The sequence below is a fragment of the Leuciscus leuciscus genome (genome assembly GCF_965113295.1).
Source record: "Leuciscus leuciscus genome assembly, chromosome: 14".
Taxonomy (NCBI): domain Eukaryota; kingdom Metazoa; phylum Chordata; class Actinopteri; order Cypriniformes; family Leuciscidae; genus Leuciscus; species Leuciscus leuciscus.
In genome coordinates, this window is record NC_138738.1 from 29515790 (window position 1) to 29536158 (window position 20369).

Genomic DNA, 20369 nt, shown 5'->3' on the forward strand with positions numbered 1-20369 from the left:
CAGCCTATTGTACAAACACAACAGCTAGACAGAAGAAATTACTGCTGGCTAGATCCATATCTTTGACAAACATAAGCTGGAGTGCTTTGGTTTGCCCTGACACATTATTGCAGCTGAGGAGAAAGATGGATGAGGCTTATTATTGAATTTCAAGACCAAAACAGCATATTTTTAAGAGAGACAAATGAGCTGTAAACTTCCTATTCCTATTTCAAGCCTAATATCACAACACCCTCATAACCTCTGAGGTTTCAGAGAGTGATCTAGTGTTCAAAGTTTCATTTGTGAGTATTTCTTGCCATGGTTTGATTCTCAGACATCAAGCCCACAGACCGCCCACACACACCGTTATTCACTAACCACCTGATCTGCATTGCACACTAAACTGGAAATGCTTTTTCGAAGAAAAAGAAAAAAATTCTAAATCTGAGTGGCTGACATCTACAGGATTTTCGTGAACCTTGTGTACAGCGATCTTTGAATAATCAGTCCACCAACGAAGCCTTGTTTACAAGATCCAAGACTGCAGCCAGTATTTCAGTGGAGCAACTAAACACTGGATTTGGAGAAAAGTAAAAAAAATAAAAATAATACATACATATACTACACATACACACATATATATATATATAAAAGTTTTTTGTCAAAGGTCAGTGGAATCGCTAGGTTTATTGGGTATCCTGTACAGTTTGTTGCACTGGGTGCAAATTGCGTTCCGGGGCTGTGTCCCCTTCGGTAGAAATCACGTTCATGTCCCCCTCTGGTCCCTCTGTACAGTATACACAGTTCCTCTTTTCCCCATACTAGCGACACCCCTGTCTCAGGCATTCATATAGAACATTATACATTTCTATTATTCAAATCAGTTAAATGATTATTCGGCTGCATAGATTAGGTCAGCCGGAACTGGGGACACTTCCTATAACACCTGATGTACTCGTTACATCATAAGAAGAATGGCATCTACGCTAATGTTAGTCTTTCTGATTATTTCGAGGTTTACTGAAGTCAGCCGGATCCGGGCCGTATCCAGATCAGATGGTGGACCTGTGCCGCCCTGGACCCATCCACAACGCATCCCTGAAGTGCCAGCCTCATCAGCCCTGTGAAGGCCTCATCAACACGACAGCCATCGGCACTGATCCTCAACAAACTCGTCTTCATACCGGCGTGATGACTCCGACTTCGACTTCCACCCAGATGGAACTGGATAATATTCTGAATGTTGTGATCCAATCTGACTTCTGACCTGTAATGCTGCCTGAATCATAATCATACACTGTTCATTTGTTGGCCAGAGGAGAACTGAGCGATTGAGCCTGGTTTCTCCCAAGGTTTTTTTCTCCATTCTGTCACTGATGGAGTTTTGGTTCCTTGCCACTGTTGCCTTGGCTTTTGGCTTGCTCAGTTGGGGACATTTAATATTCAACAATATTATTGATCTGCCTTACTTAAGGTGGACGATGACGCAATTTTCTTCTAGAAACAAACTTTGTTGTATTATTTTAATGTTATCACTGTGAAGCTGCTTTGATACAATCTGTATTGTAAAAAGCGCTATATAAATAAAGGTGACTTGACTTGAGGCAGAATTTCACAGGGCCTTACTCTCTGAGAAGAGAATATCTGTGGCAGTTAAACATGCAAGTACTTACAGCCTGTGAGTACACTAGTCTGTTATTTTAGAGACACTTACCCGCCCCTAAACATGATGCTGAAGCAAACAAACACTTCCAAAGCGGCCTCTTCCTGTCTAAAGGAACAGGTATACTTTATTTTCCACGTTCTGCTCCATCTTGCACACTGTTGGGTCTGTGAGCCTTTCAATGTATACTCCTTTGGCTGTAAGTGCAGAAAGAGCGCTTTGTTTTCAAGCACTCAAGTCACTTGCACATGCGCTGTTGTACTTCTCATAACTATTTCAACAATAAAAACTTACCTCCAAAGCATGGACTGATATACACGGATATCATGTGTGGATATCATGTGTATGTCAATGTGACTTATTTCAATTTCAGGCAGTTACTTTTTGAAATTTCAGTCGGTTTTCATGACTAAACTCCAAATATCATGGCATTTTAGCACTGCAATAGAGTTGTCAAAAAGTAATGAATTCTGGCACCAAGTCGGTACTGAAATTGTAAAAATGTGACGTTTTGAGCACTGTACTCACGCGGTCATTTAAAGTCCTGACACTTATTTTAGTCGAGAAATCACTGCTCTTTCACAGTATCTCAGTCACTGTCTCACCCTGCCTTTGCCTTCTCATCTCTTTCTCACTGTATCGTCTCTCTCTACCGCTGTTCCCCTTCCAAATTCCCACGGTTTTAATGCACGAGGGATGTAAAATCTGCTTTCCCAGTTTAATACTTGACTGCGTCCCAATCTGGTAGTTCAAACCGCAGATCCCTTAAGGTCCAGCTGCAGTGTCTTGGCGCCAGTGTCGTTCACATCCTGATCTATCACGCAGGTGCACACAACACAGCCTTGCAGCACTGTTGCGCTAACAGGAAACTTAAAAGCTGACAAATTTGACTGACACGACAGTACCATCCAGAACGCTTAAAGGAGCGAGAAAGAGAGCACTTCAAATCTTTCACAATCTCTCAGCAACTGCAACGGAGGAAGACCACACTGTACTTGGCATTCAGATTACAAACAGCTGTCTAGAATCAATTTTCTGTTTGTATGCTGCCTCTAATGCTTCATTACGTTTATAGTTGTATATGGGATATTTACAACTGATATGAAGGATTTGCTTGTTTAAGAAAGCAAAATGGCTACTGCTGTTCCCTTTGAGTTGTTTGCCTGTCAACAAGGTGTCCTGTACCCTTCATTTAAGAAGACATGCATAGAATGTACCTAAAGTCGACAGTTTCCAAAATTTCCATATGAATGGTTTAAAAACGGCCATACACAGAAAAGTTTCCTAAATGCATCCCACTTTCTAAATTGCAGTTTATCCAAAATAGAAAAAGGTGAACATATATAAAATGAATACATTTCCGTTATGTAATTATTATTACAAAGCAGTAGCTCATTTTCACATATAATAATATTTAGGCTAAGCATTTTTGTCTGTTTATCTTTACATTTTAATAAACAATGTCAGATAAAAAAAAAATACTAAAAAAGATTCACTGCAGGCATTGCCTTTATAAAACCCGATTTGCTCCTCACTTTTGTGGTATGATGAAATCCATGAAATTTAGGATCATATCCAATCACATCTTATCTCAGTGAAATCAGAGTTGTGGATTTCTGCATAGTTTGCTCGTGTTCAAGTTTGTTTGAGTTCTTTTCCACTTTTCCAATTAGGAATAGAGAATTCTGATTTACCATGTTGAAGAGAAAGCAGCATATCTCCGCTTCTATTGCTGTGTATTAATAAATCTTTCCACAGTGCATGCTAGGAAAACTATAACCAAAACACAGGAATGTGGAAGGATAAATGCACAATTATAGCGAGAGACTAAAACCCTCCCAGACATGGAAATGTGCTATAAATTTTACAATAATACATGTGACATTAGTGAAGAAAGAGATCTTCCCTTTTATAATAAAGAGACAACAAAAAGTAAACTATTTGGTGACTATAAAATAAAATACGCAAAAAAAAGATATGACGAAAACATGTCTTGGCACACTCACGAACAATCCTGTCCTCATCTATGATGAGTGGAAAAACGGGTTTGTCAATCACTATAAAAATGTAAGTCTGCCCTGCACTCATTTTACAGATGGCACATTTATAATAAACTTTGTAGTTGATCTGCATTATTTGCTTCCAGCAAAACAGTAATTGTGATGTTATTTTTTGTTAATCACAAAAGAGAGCACTGGCATCTTATTAGTGAAAGAATGGAAATATGAAACACTTTAAAATGGAAGATGCTCTCTCCCATACTCCATGAAGTACTAACTAGCTACAACATCCTTTACTTGCTTTGATGAGAAGCGAACATTCTCTTAAATGTGTCAACACATTTACTGTAGTTGTTCACCAAATTTTCACGGGCAAATTCCAGTCATTTCAATAGGAATCCGCACGATTGGGAATTTCCTGTGAGGGCGAAGGAGAAATGGTGTGAGAGAAACCTTTACCTTCAAGAAAAGTGAAAAGAAAAAATAACGGCATAAAAGTAAAAGGACGGCGGAGACATTGACTGCTCTTGGCTTTAGTGCCAGGTTTACCTCTCTCTCTTTTAGAGTCACTAATTTCCACAGCTTGAAGTTACTCAGGGGTGTCTTGTTAAAATAGACACTGCTGAGAACCTTACCTTCTCTCTCTGTGACTCACTTCATTACAGTGGAAAAGTTCCACCAAATAGAGTTATTTGCCACTGAATGTTTTTAAATTAAAACTAATAAATGCAAATTCACATTAAAGTCACCATCAATTTTTTTATCAATAATATAGTATTGATTATAAATGATTTTCATGTGCCCTCATAATCTTTAATCAAAATAACTTCCTCCCACATCATACCGCCCTATAACTATTCTTGTTCAAGAAGCAGTTTCATTCTGACATACGTCACAATCATCGCAACATCCGTTTCATGCCAACTTTATGTAGCGTCGAGCGAAATGCCTCGCTAGAGAGAAAAATAGAAAAAGAAGGTCTTAGTAAATCTCAGGGGGGTAAACGAGCTCTCAAATAGGGTACCACCCCCGAGGGCCACCATTGGCTAACAAGCCATCACCTGCTGTTAGCATTCCATTCGCTGATTTCACGCAGCCGCCATTTTGAAATCGAAAGTGAGGCTCCGGTGGGAAGAACCCCGGAAGTAAAGATAAACAACAATGCCTTGGATTACCAACCTGAAGCTGCTGCCGCGATTTACACTATTGGATGTTAATATTCAATATAGGATATGTATATAGTTCATTCCTGCTTCTGTTTTTACATTCTGAATTATATATAAAAAAAATATTTTATTTATAAATTAATTTCAATGTATATAGTCTAAAGTATGAAAGAAATGTATGTACATTTTTAGAATTGACACAACATCATTAAACACAACAATACGCCATCGCATTCACGACTCTCCTGTGATTAAAGGCGACACTTCCGGTTTTCTTCCCACCGGAGCCTCGCTTTCGATTTCAAAATAACGGCTGCGTGAAATCAGCGTATTGACTCCCATTCAATAACTTTACACCTGAGGCGTTTAAACACTCCATTTGTCCATTGTTTATTTCTAAAGAAACACGACAATGTATAAAAGGCTCCATTACCTTGTATCTTACGTTATGGCCCCGTAGAAGCAGTTTTTGTAAAAATAGGCTAACGATTGCGTCATAACCACGCGACTCTCTGGAAATCACCGTATAGACAGGAGGAGAAGCTTGCAGTCAATCGGGGGGACGTGGAGGCATAAAGTCAAGGGAGAAGCCCATAGAGAGTCATAAAGTTGCTCCTGCTCCTAGCTCATGGACACCTCCTACTCACGCTCTCTGTCTCTGCAAGATTCGGAAGGGAATTATTCAGATTTCGCTTGGCTACTAGAGCTACTAGAATACTTATAACTGTCAGACAGGTTGCTCACGTGACATCTACATCATCAAGCTCAGTTTGAGTCTGCGCAGTACGCTCGACCATCAGGAAGTGAGTGCTTCTAATGTGCTTCACTTTTCTCCGTTGAAACCTATGGGGTCGCTGTGTCCAGTTTATGTACTGTCTATGGTAAATCTAAATTTCCAGTGAAATTTTGTGAATGAATCTTTTAAGTAAACGAATCATTGTCATCTTTGCACAGGGTCATCTTTGAAACACGACTGCTTTTCTGCCTTTAAAGAATGGCAATAGCACAATACATAGGCGTTCTTGAACTAATTGAATAAATTGTGACATCTCAGTTGCAAAGGAGGATCTGCCGAACGACTGAATGTTTGTTCAATTCGGCATGCAAATCATTTTCCTTCATAACAAGGAGGGAAAGGGTGTGGAAGAATGACGAATGTGAAATTAAACTTTTTTTCTATAGCTGGATTAAAGAAAAATAGAATTAAAAATATTTGAAAATAAATGACAATTCTGCTTTAATTTGTGTAAACAGTGTATTTTGAGTTTCTTAGCAGATTTGTCGACAAGCAGATTTTAATAAATAATAATGTGACTTGTTTCGGTCATCTGTTTGACTGTTGTTTGACTGAAGGATTCAATGAATTCACTCAAAACACAGTCACACCTGCAGAAATGAACAGAATCACTGAATTAATATTTTTGTTGAACTGATTCAGATCACTGGGATGAATGCAAAACACTGACCAGCTAAAGTCAGTCAAAACACTGACTTCCTACAAAACAATACAAAATGGTATTTTTGACGTTTCTTTTTTTTTTTTAACCATTTAGCAGTGTGATTAAGAATGAAAATTTAGAATGGTTTTAGATACTTGTTCTTTATGTCTGTTGTGTCCACGGAATGTGGTTTCCTACAAAAGCTTGTAGAGTAAAAAACACAACCCATTCTGATGTCTCGTTAGGAGGGAATTAATGTGCAGTCAAAAAAGACAAGCTAAAGTGAACATTACAGCAACAGTGTGAAAGAGCAATCATGTCTTTGTTCAAATGTTGTTTTCATGTTTGACATTTTGGTTCAAAATTGTCTGATACCATTTGCTTTGAAGAATGTCCATTCCCACATCAAATTTGAAATTCATTTGGGGATTAAGTTATCATAATGATAGAACTGAACTGACATGGACATTTCAGTAAATTTTTGCATAAATGTCTTGTTCCTCAGGAATGCCTGGAGCCAACAATAGAAGCAAAATAGATATACAATGCCCTCTCTTCTGTCTCCTCTCAAAAAGCATCAAATGGTTAAATGACTCAAGATCACATGACATATGAATGCAGTCCAATCCGCATGCCTCTTTGCTCCCGGACTGGGACGAAAGCAGATCAATAACCCTGAGGCAGAACATGTTCCCTTCTAACTGCTGGTCACCAGAGCCCTAAAACACTGTAGAAAGCAATAGCTTTCTGAACACTTTGAATGTGTGCGTAAACACTGAGTATTTGCATGTATGAGTAAAGACACAAAGTGTGTGAGTCAGAGATGTTGTGACTGTCGTAATCGCTCTCCCAGATGGATGACTAATAAGAACAATCATTTTTAGGCCCTGTCATTTTTAGGCCACTGCACCACATGGTTGTACATTTTAGGTGATGCCACCTTTCGTCAACAAGTTTTTCCCATAAATGCTGGCGGATAGCCAGATATTCATATTGTGAGCAGACATTTAGAGCAGTAATTCTTAATTCACCAGTCACCACCTAACCAGCCAGGCCAACAAGGAGATGAGGTTTGCAACAGTGAATGACTAAAATGTAATCAGACAGGTACATAATTGCAGTCCTAAATTGATACTGTACGTTCAATAATCTTTTTGCACTTTTCTTGAACTGTTACATGTGAGAGCTGAAACTAGTGATTGTGCCAACGCACTACATTTGCATCTAAAAAAACAAGTTCAAGCTCTGGAGCTTTTAAATAATCCAAACCGATACTGAAAGGACTCGGGTGGGCAACAAACAACCAAAAATCTAATCCTTTTTATGTTGTTTAACACATTTTTCTCAATCAGACCCAAAGACAAGCTAAATTTAATCCAAAGACAAAGGCACATTAAATGGCATATTTTGGTGTCCAGTGAACTGAAAATAAAACAGCTCATAATATTAAGTTTGACAATAAATATGTCATTATAAAATCCTATAAAACGTCTATCCTATTCATGAAAAGTGTCACCAAAAACATAAAAAATGCATTAGACTCTACATTAATTGCCTGCTTAGTGTCCTTAAGGATTCCACACACGCTTAATATTATCTTTAGTGCTTAACACACATTCTGATGACAAAACATGGTTTGCAGGCTTCCTCCCACTCCTCTGTTTCCTGTGTGATCAGAAACGACATGCGGTTTCATTATTCAGAAAGCTAATAAAAGAACAATTGAGAAGACCAAGTCATGCCATGAAAGCAGTGGAAAAACAGTTGAGCACAGGTTTAAGCATGTTCGTTCTGTAGCTGAAATGGATATTTTTTGTGACGTTCGTGCACGCAACAAGTTATTGCATCATGTTTCAAATGGTGATGAGATACTGGCCATTGTGGCCAAGAAAGCCATTGGAAAATAAACCAATTTAGAACAGGGGAAATAAAAATAAACAAATGGTCTGAGATCACACAGCAAAGACTTAAAATGTAGATACATGTGTAAACATTTAGGAAACCGTACAGCATGAGTCACGCAAGTATGAGTATGGCGGCACAAATGGATGAAAAGATGTAATATGCGCAAAAAGATTGCTAATTAACATCTAGTGAATTCTTAATGTGAACTAATGAAGACATCAGCTGGCTAAAATAAGCTGGAAAGAGGAACAGCATAATGGTTCAAGAGTGGGAAAGGATTCTTCTCGCTCTAGTCGGTAAAAATAGAGTGACGGTGCCTGAGGGGGAAATTCAACATTCAGCAGTAGGGCCAGCTAAAAGCTACAACTGACTACCGGAACTCTTGCAGATGCAGTGATCAGAACAATACTCATCCATCAAGGTTCCTGTCTGCTTCATTACCACATCATCTTTCTCTCTACTTTGAGGAATTAACATTCCAGCAAGTGTTTAGGCATTTGAGACAGAAACCATATAGATTCTATTACCATAGAACATTACAGTGACTGCAAACTTGTTCTGCATTCTTGGTTCTGGAAGCATTTGACTCATTTAATTCAAAAAAAACTAAATTATCTGAAAACAGTTATGGAAATGTCCTTCTGAAAAGAGTCCACACTCTCGTTTTTAAAGCATCAAATAACTAACCTAACTAAAATACATCAGCGTGATAAAAACGACCTTAAATTACAGAAACCATCTTTGGAAAAAAAAGAATTTGAAGTGTAATGCAACGCTGGTAAAAGGACGCTACCCTCTCCCCTCTCGTTCACTGATCCAATAGGTCAAAAAATAAATCTGTTAAATGTGATTCTGTTGCATAGAACTGAATAAAGGATAATATATTGATATGTATTATTATTATTGGTTTCACTTATTTTTGATGGTCCCTTTAACACATTCTGTTGACTATAAGTAACGTTGCACCTATATGTCTACTAACTCTCATTAGAGTGTTGTTATTAGTAGACTGGATGGGTTAGGGTTAGAATCAGTTGACATGTAGTTGTAAAGTTACCTCTAGTCAACCGAATGTCTGTTGGAGGACCATCACAATAAAGAGTTAGGAGACATTAAGCAGACAGTCTACTAATACTCAAATGAGAGTTAGTTGACATGTACAGTAGTGAAAAAGTTACTTACAGTCAAAAGAATGTTCAAAAGGGACCATCCAAATAAAGTGGTACCAATATATTTTCTATATTTCAGTTACTTTCAATTTGTGTTATATATTATTTTATTGGCTTGTATTTTTTAAATTCAGTATCATTTAAATTATTGAATTTCATTAAAAAATAAATCTAATATTAACACAATTATACAAAAAAAAGCTAATTGAAAATAATAAATAAAATCGAAAAAGTTTTCGGCCAAGTACATCCAGAATTTTCAGTTTCGGCCCAGAATTTTCATTTCGGTGCATCCCTACTACTTCTATGCAGTATCAACACTCACAGCACTGATTTAAAAAAAAATCATGTTCATATGTACCAGGTGACAAGAAAAAAAGACATAAGGAATATTTTCAAAAACTTTAAATCTCTTGAAGCCTGTTTTCTCAATGTTCCAGGAAAGTCAGAAATCAAAAGACAGTCAACATAATACTAGCATCATTGTTTTACAGATCAGGCTTCTACATTATCAAGCTTCTTCAAAAGAGGACGATATGCTTTTGCAGCTGAAAGTAGGTTTGCGCTCATCTCAATGAAAGCAGCAAAAAGGTTATTTTACTTAATTATGTCATTTAAAGAGTCAGTAGTCTGCCAACACTTAACACCCAAGAGGGAGTGGGAAAAGAGCGAGAGAGAGCGAGAGAGAGAGAGAGAGAGAGAGAGAGAGAGAGAGAGAGAGTCAAGGAGACAAGCAGTAATTTTGTTTTGACAAGCTGTTTTATGGTCAGACATGCCTTTTTTTCAACCTCTCCTCATATCTGAAAGAAACTCTTGCCCTATACAAACAAAGGTCATATTCAGGACAGGAGCATCTCTGCCTGAGGGGTCACACAAACGCACATTTCTAAATTGGCAACATTCAGCTGCAATTAAAAATAACGGGGTTTTTTTCTTAGATCACAAAAGATGTGCTTACAGTTCAAGGTAATCCATGATGGAAACAAACCACTATGCCTCTGAATTTGCACAAATGTCGTCAACATGCAAGAACATGCAAAAGTCGTCATAAGTCGGGTCAGAGGTCACCCTTCCGCCGGAACTGGATTCTCTCATGAACGTGTGTAAGGCCGTTTGCCGGAAGCCAGTGAGTTTAGTTTATAAAAAATTCAAATATGGATGTGTTTCTAACAAAACCCAATGCTTCACTTCAGAAGGCAATGCATTTATTAACCCACTGGTGTCGTATGGATTACTTTTATAATGGATGGATACGCTTTTTAGATCTTCAAAATCTCAGCAATATTGTTACAAAGCTTGGAAGAGCCAGGATATTTTTGAATATAACTTCAATTGTGTTTGGCTGAAAGAAGAAAGTCATATGCACCTTAGTCAACCAATCTTTTATTGGTCGGAGAAAAAAAAAACTCCACAGAAATTCCCAAATTCCCACAATTCGTAAAGGACAAATCAAGCTGGTCTATAGGGTAATTAAGTCGGGTAGGAAATCCAAATTATCATGATTATCATTTGAAACACGTTAGCTATTTTTACACTCCCCATCACTCTAATGTTAACCTAGATAAATGTTCACTATTATTAGGTGCATATCCGATTGCTCATTTGTCCGTGAGTGAAAACATCAACACATAAGAGCTGCTTTATAGTAGAAAATGAAGTTGTTATTCTGATGAAATGAGACATCGACATTGTTTCTCATGTTTAATATAAAGCTGCTTGATTTTAAGCAATCTATTGTATAAAGTATGCTATGTAATGTATGCTATATGTATGCTATATAAATAAACGTGACTTTACTAGAGTGCCGAAATGCAGAGCTTGTGCAAACATATCCACTTTCCTATGATTAGATTGCTTTTCTTGTGCTTTATAAAAAAAAAATGCTTGTTGTTTTCTCAATTTTGTTGTGTGCTTATTTTATTATTGAGAGAAAAACACACATCACATATTTACATATTCACCTAAGCATCTCTCTTAGATGAACTTCGTTCTACCCTAAACGAAGAAAGAACTTTGCCGTGAGAATATCGGGGCCTTAATATTCTTTCTAATATATATTAATATATATTTTCAAATAGTGGAAGATGTGGCGCAATGGCCAAAGATCAGAACTATCTGTTTTATAACATTCTTTGCACTGTCAGTCATGTTGGAACAAAGAAGTATGCATTGAGAAAACTGTCATGATGCTTATCTTGCACATCACGTAAAGTCAAAACACACGGACATTGTGTAATCTACCACTGTCAATTTTACATTAGCATGATCTGAGATTTTGAATCTGACATTCAAAATCAGATCAAAGTTAATCAACAACAATCCTTTCCCTGACGTTTTCTTGACGCTATCTTTCTGTTCCAAATTTTTTTAGCAGCACAAACAGTGCCCAAAGTTAGGTAACTTTCTCAAGGTCTTTTCTGAGATCACTGCTCGGCAGGGGTTCATTCTGGAGATCCAGATTTTTAACAATGCCCTGTCAGAAACAAGGAGTCGCAACTCAAGTAATTTGTCCTCTTCATGGTAACTTTTAACAGAGCCTATTTTTGGAGGGCTTCATCCTTTTTCCTGGCACAGACGACAAGCTGTGCACTGATGAAATATTGAGATGCTAAAGTTTCCCAGACTGTTAATAAAATATGCATCATCCACGCTGAGCTGCAAATTGCTCCGTTCCTGCGCTGCATGGGAGAGAGAGCATAAGACTGTAAAGACGCTATATTTACAGTTACAACAATTCTGTACAAACTGCAACTGAGAATCTAATGTTTTAGTATGCAGTGTTGCAGTTACATTTAAATGTAATGCATTACAATATTTCATTTTTAACAACAACAAAAAATTGGCACATGTAAAGGCCCTTTCACACCAAAAGTCAAATGAATAAGCCTCAGGCAGAAGGAAATGCAAATGCAGGTCTGTACAGTAGAACACAGTTCAAACAAACCTTTCAGCTGTCCTGCCATTCTGGATTGTTGAAGAAAAAAGTTAAACACTCTTACTTAACTTAATAACTTGCAATAAAAAATTTATTTAAAAAAATGAAACAAAATGTGATGTATAACTAATCATTTTTGCTTATTCATATGGTTGAATTGGATCATCAAAAGGTCAGCAGAAAAGACAATGGTAAATAAAGTGAGATTAAATACAGTATTTGTTTTAAACATATTTAATAATTGCATGTTTGCATAATATTCTGATTCTGCATTTCACTGTTTTTATTCATTTTGAGGAATACTAAATCTGTTTTGTGCAAGTGAGATGAGTAAATGCATGCTCACATTTAGTCTAGAACTACCATATCCATCATGTTTACACACAACGCCTCTGTACCTTACTCCCAATTTTTCTCAACATGGGGACAGGAGAGGTGTCAGTCAACAAATGGTAAAACAAAGTGACTTGCATTACTTGTATGATAAAGTAACTTGGATATTTTGCTTTAAATTTAAAAGTAATGCATTACTTTACTAGTTACTTGAAAAAATCTGATTACGTAGCCCACAACACTGCTAGTAAGACAAATAAGAGTGTCCATGTTAAAGAAAATGTTTTATCTTTTTAAAAAGAAACTTAAAGGTGAACTAAGTAACTTTTTTTACCTTAAAGGGTTAGTTCACCCAAAAATGCCGACATTGCCGGGAGCGCAAAACGGTCTGTTTACAAGCAGCTGAAGACGCGCGCTGTATGTAAAACTGTATTCGTAAATATGTCCGCAGATTTCGATGTAGATGAAGATTTGATTTTTTTTTAACCAACCATACTTATTTGAACCAGAATACACAGACATTGAACTACAAGAGATGGAAGATGCTGCAACACAACCGCAGTCTGCTTCTGAAAGACAGAGAGCATTGGACAGCTGATGGTGTAAATGTAATCAGTGCCAAGCGATGCCTACTGAGGCCATCCTTAAAAATATTTTGGTTTGCCGTAACAGCCAAAAAAAAAAAAAAAGAACAAAAAAAAAAAGAAAAGGGTCGGGTTGGTCGGTCTATATATAGCCTATATTCTTTCTTCTTTTTTTTTAAAGATTCAATGTAGAGTTTTGGTTCATTTAAGAGACGAGCGCGCGGGCGCCTCCATGTCCTGATTATATTGCCTGCATGCTACAATTAATACAAAACGAAATTCACTTTAAAGAAAGGCTTTCTACAAAAAGCCTACAGTAGCCTACAGAGAAATTTAATGTCGGAAGTCTTGCAGGTGAGCATGTGGGGGGAGAGATACGATTTTCGATCAATCATCAAATATTATATTATTTTGCTTTTGTAAAACTGTATTCGTAATGTATGTAACTGTATGTCCCAATCGATGCAGCACACGCTCTCCTGTTCAGGCCATCCTTAAAAATAGTCTTGTTTGCCATAACCCGACCGACCCTGTCAATTTAGGACCGACCCAATTAACACTTTTTTTATCCTTTTGGACTTTGAGTTTTTAAGTTGATAAAAAAACGACTTGCCGGTTGTAAACTTGCGTTAACTTGCGAAAGAATATAGACCGACCAACCGACCCCTTTTTTTTTTTTTTTTTTTTTGGCTGTTACGGCAAACCAAAATATTTTTAAGGATGGCCTCAGTAGGCATCGCTTGGCACTGATTACATTTACACCATCAGCTGTCCAATGCTCTCTGTCTTTCAGAAGCAGACTGCGGTTGTGTTGCAGCATCTTCCATCTCTTGTAGTTCAATGTCTGTGTATTCTGGTTCAAATAAGTATGGTTGGTTAAAAAAAAAATCAAATCTTCATCTACATCGAAATCTGCTGACATATTTACGAATACAGTTTTACATACAGCGCGCGTCTTCAGCTGCTTGTAAACAGACCGTTTTGCGCTCCCGGCAATGTCGGGACGTCATCTTGTACAGTAGATGGCGATAATACTCCTAAGGAGTGAGCAGCCAGTAACAAGTAGTAGTAGAAGAAGAACGCCGTAATCTCAGTTCTCGCGCATGCGTCGTGGCGCTCCCGTGAACTCTCGTCAGAGGCCCACATTGAAGAACACTAATAGTTGAATAAAGTCGTTATGTTTGTTGTTTTTTTCGCACAAAAAGTATTGTCGTCGCATGATAAACTTAATGTAGAGCCACTGTAGTCACTTGGACTATTTCAACATTTTCTTCACTGACTTTCTGGGCCGGCGAGTTTCGGTCCCTCTGGAAGCCTATGGAGGAGTGAGATAGCTCTCAGATTTAATCAAAAATATCTTAATTTGTGATCCGAAGATGAACGAAAGTCTTACATGATTGGAACAACATGAGGGTGAGTAATTACTGACAGAATTTTCATTTTTGGGTGAACTAACCCTTTAACTGAACAGCTTCGGAGTCATTGGAATGGTTATATTACTTATTTCGGGTTGAATGGTGGTCATTTCGCACCCCCCTGGTGCCCGTGAGCGGAAAATACGCACTTGCAACTTTGAGCCGGCGGGCCGCCGGCCGCTGCGTCAGGAAGTCTCGCGTGATATCAGGTCTCGCGATGTAAACAATTGCTTTACGGCCAAAAGAAATCTGCTAAAATGCTGTCATTATTGCGCTCCCTCAAGCTGTTCGAATCCAAATGAAGAAGACGTTTTAAAGAACGTCCCATCTGCTTTGATGTCGTTGATCTATAGCCTCTGGTGTCTGAGAATCAACAACGAGTTTTTACGACAGTGTTGTCAAATATCTATTCCGAAGCTGTGGGGGGAGCTCTAGAGAGAAACCTGAGAAAAAATTTCTTGCGATGTTGCTACCTGTCATGTGTATTGGTAAATTTCATAAGAAACGCATTCAAACCCAGATGCGCACGAGCAAACGGTGGTAACAAACAATAACTTCATGCACTGATTTATGTCAGCTAACTTTTCTAGTGAATTCTTCTAATAATAAGCTGTTGAGTTTGTACTTGTTGGCCCTGCACTACCTATGGATTCGTGTGTGTGTGTGTGTGTGTGTGTGTGTGTGTGTGTGTGTGTGTGTGTGTGTGTGTGTGTGTGTGTGTGTGTGTGTGTGTGTGTGTGTGTGTGTGTGTGTGTGTGTGTGTGTGTGTGTGTGTGTGTGTGTGTGTGTGTGTGTGTGTGTGTGTGTGTGTGTGTGTGTGTGTGTGTGTGTGTGTGTGTGTGTGTGTGTGTGTGTGTGTAAAATGCACTCCTGCATGGTCTAGTAAGAAAAAACAATCCAAGGCACTCGAGTAATTAGTTTTTAGAAAAATATAAAAAGCCTTTATTCTTTCATGGCTCAGATTTTAAAAACAGGTGACAAGCAACGGCACAACTACGCGTTGCGGCCAATAAGCCTTCATCAGGGTGTAATAGTAATAGGTAATATAATATATGATAGTAATATAAAACATGTGAGTCTATACATTTAATTAATTATTTAAAATATATTTTTATATATATTTTTCAATGTAAAGCATAAAAAAAAATCTAAAATTTTAATTCACAAATTAAAAACATCATAGTCATTTAAAAGAATGTATTTAGGTTAAAGCTACACTATGTATTTTTTTTGCCACTAGGGGTTGCTAACCTCTTACAATAAAAAAGGTGTAAGTTGATGACGCATAAGTGGAATTATGGAAATTGGCGTCATGTGGAAGGTTCTAATAATGTTTATGGATGAGTGAATACATTGATGTTTTAACATGACTGTGGTATGAAGCAGGTCGCAATTGCTAATGAGAGACAGATATCAGAGCCACACGCGAGTCCCGCGGATATAAAGGAATAAGGACATTTCATTCTACCGAAGGTTCTTCCACACAGGTCAGTTTATTAGACGAATGAAACTTATGAGGTAACACAGCGCTGTTTCACTTGGTCTACACTATCACACTAAACTGCATTTGTGTTGAAAGTTAAAAAGTTATTCTATGTGTTAGTTTATCTGTATGAGACTAAGCTAGATCAACATTAGAATAACATACTGATCATATTCTAACATTTCATCATGTTGAGCTATATAACATTGATTAGTTTTATGTACATTTGCTCACCTCTACATTTGCGTGTCTCTGTCAAGTCGAAGTTTGTCACGGACGTGGAGCTCTCGGCATCTCGAAAACGCCACGCTGATATTGATCCTCGTTTTAGTTCTCCTTTTGTCCCAAAGTCTGCTTGCCATGGTCCATAATGTTTGAACGAAACAACAACAGTGCGAGTGTGCCGCTAGACATAACGCAGTTGTCCACGTCTGTCGCCATGGTTACTATGGCAGTACGAGTGGAAACCAGGGATAACGCAGATATTACGTCATTGACGGGACAAGTGGGACAGGGCGACAGGGACGAGACATAATTTAAAATTGGAATTTCTCTGAAATTAAAAATCTTTGGGAAGTTTTGGGATATTGTAAGTACATAACTGCAGGAAATATATCACACTGTGCAAGTGATTTTTGGATATTTTATTAAAAAAATCTTACATATTGTAGCTTTAATGTATGTAAAAACTATATTTTAATGTATTTTTGAATGAATTAATAGCCTATGACAAAAAAAAAGAGTGTCATGTCATTAACCAACAAAAATGTCATGTATACTAAATGCCTTGAAACTGCACGGTGTAATTTAAAATATTCTTAGGGTTCAGAGTTGGGCCATCATAAATGCTGAGTCGTGTGGACTGCTTCATCATTACCTACATTGAGATCAATAGGAAAGGCTTTGAAATGCTGTTTCATGATCAGCAATTAATTCCAGCATGATTCCAGAGTTCAAACCTGGAGAGAGGATGTTATTTTTGGCAGAGCTGACCCCAACAGAGACAAGAAACAGCAACAAGCGCATCAGGAGAGAGTGAAAGCATAATTATTTTCACACACTCCCTTGACCAAAGGGGATACTGACAGTGATGGCACAGAACTTCTATTTACATAACCCATTTCAGTTTAAAGCCTAATGTATATCATATTTGTTAAATATATTTTGTTAAAATGCGCAAATCAATAATGATACATCAGGCATGTTTATTTGTACATCTCTAAATCGTCGTTGCATTGCATTAGCCACATTATATGTTTTCACCCCACAATAAAAACTAGGGCTGGGACAATAAATTGATGCATCGCGATTCGTGGATCGATTTTTTAAATATTTTTTTTATATAGAAATTAAGTATGTGATTACAATCAAGTCTTGCCTTTCAGTGGCAACTTATATGGCATCTCTGCAAATTTTTTGGTGGCATTATTGCAAAAACAGATAATTCAAAAGACCTTCACAAAAGACGGATTTATGAATGAACCGCTCATTTTAAAATCTTCCCAGTCTACTGACATTTATGACATCCGCTTCAAACATTACAATGCTCATGATAACTCTCATTAACTCAATAGGTAGCTAAATCCACTTCACCAACTAATTACTCTTCGCAAAGGGTTAAAAAAAACTGTTCCAAATATATTCTTCTGACTTATTTCATGTCAGGCTTTACAGGGTTAATGTGCCATTGTAAAATATTCTGATAAGAGCCACAGCTAATTCATATTTAAATTAAAATTTGCTTGGAGTGATAATGTGTTTTTAATCCAAAACTGACAAGAGATGGATTATACAGCATAGTATTACTCCAATACATGACAAGCATATTAAACTTATATGACATGTTTACATTTTCAATCAATTTTAAATTGAGCTTCAATCTGATCTGTGAAGGGGAAGTCTATGAATGGGCTGGACGGCATCCAACCCTGATGCCGAGTGAGAGACGGTAAAATCGCACATCCCCTAATAAGCTGTAGTTGACCAATTTAGCACAGTCATCCTATGATATTGGTGTAATGCATGTATGACCAACCGGATTTCCACTATCGACTACAGCCCACAAATGAAAATGCCAAGGGAAATGGTGCCAGCTCATTATTCTTGCCCTGTTCGTAGCAAATGAGAGAACTACAGGATTTAGAGTCCAATTCCTTTATCTCCGGCATGCACACAGTCTAGAATACAGCAGAGAGAGCCAAGGATGCTCCCTTCCACAGAATTTTCACAGGAGGGCAGAGGCTGAGTAACAGACGCTAAAGAGACAGGCAGACATAGGATTATTGACCGATATTGCAATTTGATATTCAAACTTTTCTATTTCAACTGTCAGGTCTACCAATCAATTCCATCTGGTGGGTCCCAGAAAAACACCACCACCAAGCAACAATATTTACACAATTGTATGGTCAACAGGAAGCTAGGTCAATTAAGTTATTTAATATTTTATTGTTTGCATAAGTTTGACTTTAGGATAACTGCCATTCAATGGATAATTTTATTAAAGCTCACCATTTTGTCCAGACCTGTCTTACTTTCTTACTTTTGTTGGACACAACAGAATAATTTTTTTATCCATTAAATAAAAGTCAATGGGGTCCAAAGTTGTTTGGGTGCCAATGTTCCTCAAAATGTCTCATCATCAAAATGTCATCGCAAAATAAATAAAAATGCATACAGGTTTGGAATGAGGGCGAGTATCATTGATGCCATAGGCTATCCTTTTAAGCATGAATTATATTTTAAGCAATAAGTGAGCTTGACACATACCATTTAATAAAAACTGGTTTGTTAAGAATAATTACAGGGCAATAGTTTGCACTGAGCAGAAAACGTAAATAACAATTCCGGGAATCTATGTAACATCTTTACACCCAAACAGGTTAACCCAAAATATTATGAAATATTTATAATAAATATTCCGTCAAGGAACTGAATAAATTAGTTATGCATAATATTGGCCACTTAATAATACTTGCTATCAGTATCTGTTCAAGTTAAATCAAGTGTTCTCTATAAAATAAAATAAAAAGACATTAAAAAGACAAAACAAAAAGAATAGCCTACGCTTCCTAAGAAATATACACTTTTTTAACAATTGTAGGACCCACAGGTATTGCCTCCTAGTGCACCATTCTACGATTGCAGTGTTTCTTTGCAAGATTATCTCATATTACGATGACAAAAAGAAAGTCTACACTGACAAGTAAAACATGCGCTCTGCGTTGAGACGTTGCACAGTGTCACAGAAAAACAAACAATATCGCAAAACGTCAACTGGTTGCGGTACCACCGTAGCAGCTAATATATGCGCTCTGATTCGCAAGGAAAGATTCGAAGACTCGATTCTTACTGACCTCGCTGCTATTGTACTGGCGTGAGCACACAAAAGCTTCATTCATTATTCAACCAGCGGCAAATTCAGAAGACAAAATCACTGTGTGTGATGACTTTAAGAGTCTTATGTTGGGTTATAAGCGAATTAAATAACGCTTTCGCTTTTCAGCAAGACTTTTTCCTCTCGAAACCTCTATTGCAGTGAACCACGAAACACCGAATACACCTCCCGTGAAGCTGCCAAACACGCTCACGCACCAACTTTATGCGCTCGTCGTTCTTTACCTTTACAGGTTGCCTCTGGACAGATCGGGGGGAACGAAGGGATGCGGATGGAATCGGCCGTTCGGTGTGGGTGCATGCAGAAGAGGGCGATGGAAATCCCGTTCAGAGTGCTTGCCGTTGTCCTCCTAGTCCTTCATTCGCAGGCCCTAGGAGCTCCACCGCTGCGTTCTCGCGCTTTCTCTCTCTCTCTGCTGGCTGCTCAACCCAGCTCTCGATGACGTCACCGCTGCCAGGGCTGGACTGCCCATGCAGGGCGAGCATAGTTCGTGATTCAAAACCGAAAGGCAATATACAAGATTGTCAACTTAATTGTTTGTCATGTGTTTCTGTGTACTAAAAACCAAGTGAGATCCCACCCAGACTCTCAATAAACCAACCAAGGAACCCCCAGTATTATATTCAATGTCACAATATTCATGAGGTAAATCCGACTGTTGAGGGCGGTAGTGGCACTAGGCTACTAGGTATGTAGGGAATTATTTTAGATTTATATTAATGGGGTTATAACTGATTATTAGCCTAAGTGCAATAATTCCAAACAAGTGCAAAAAGTGTGTAAATAAAAATTAAATCTCTCTTTTTTTTCATTCTTACTCTTACTGTGCTTTCGCTTTTAAAGGGATAGTTCACCCAAAAATGAAAATTAGCCCATGATTTACTCACCCTGAAGCCAT

The 20369-nt window shown here is 37.7% G+C and overlaps 1 protein-coding gene across 1 annotated transcript in view; it reads right to left on the reverse strand.

Moving 5' to 3' along the window:
* Positions 1 to 19980, reverse strand: part of nck2b (NCK adaptor protein 2b) — a 60972-nt gene extending 40992 nt beyond the window's left edge. The window contains exon 1 of the mRNA XM_082136968.1: positions 19696 to 19980. The gene's annotated coding sequence lies outside the window, so the exon portion shown is untranslated. The remainder of the gene's footprint in view (positions 1 to 19695) is intronic.
* Between the last annotated feature and the right edge of the window lie 389 nt (positions 19981 to 20369).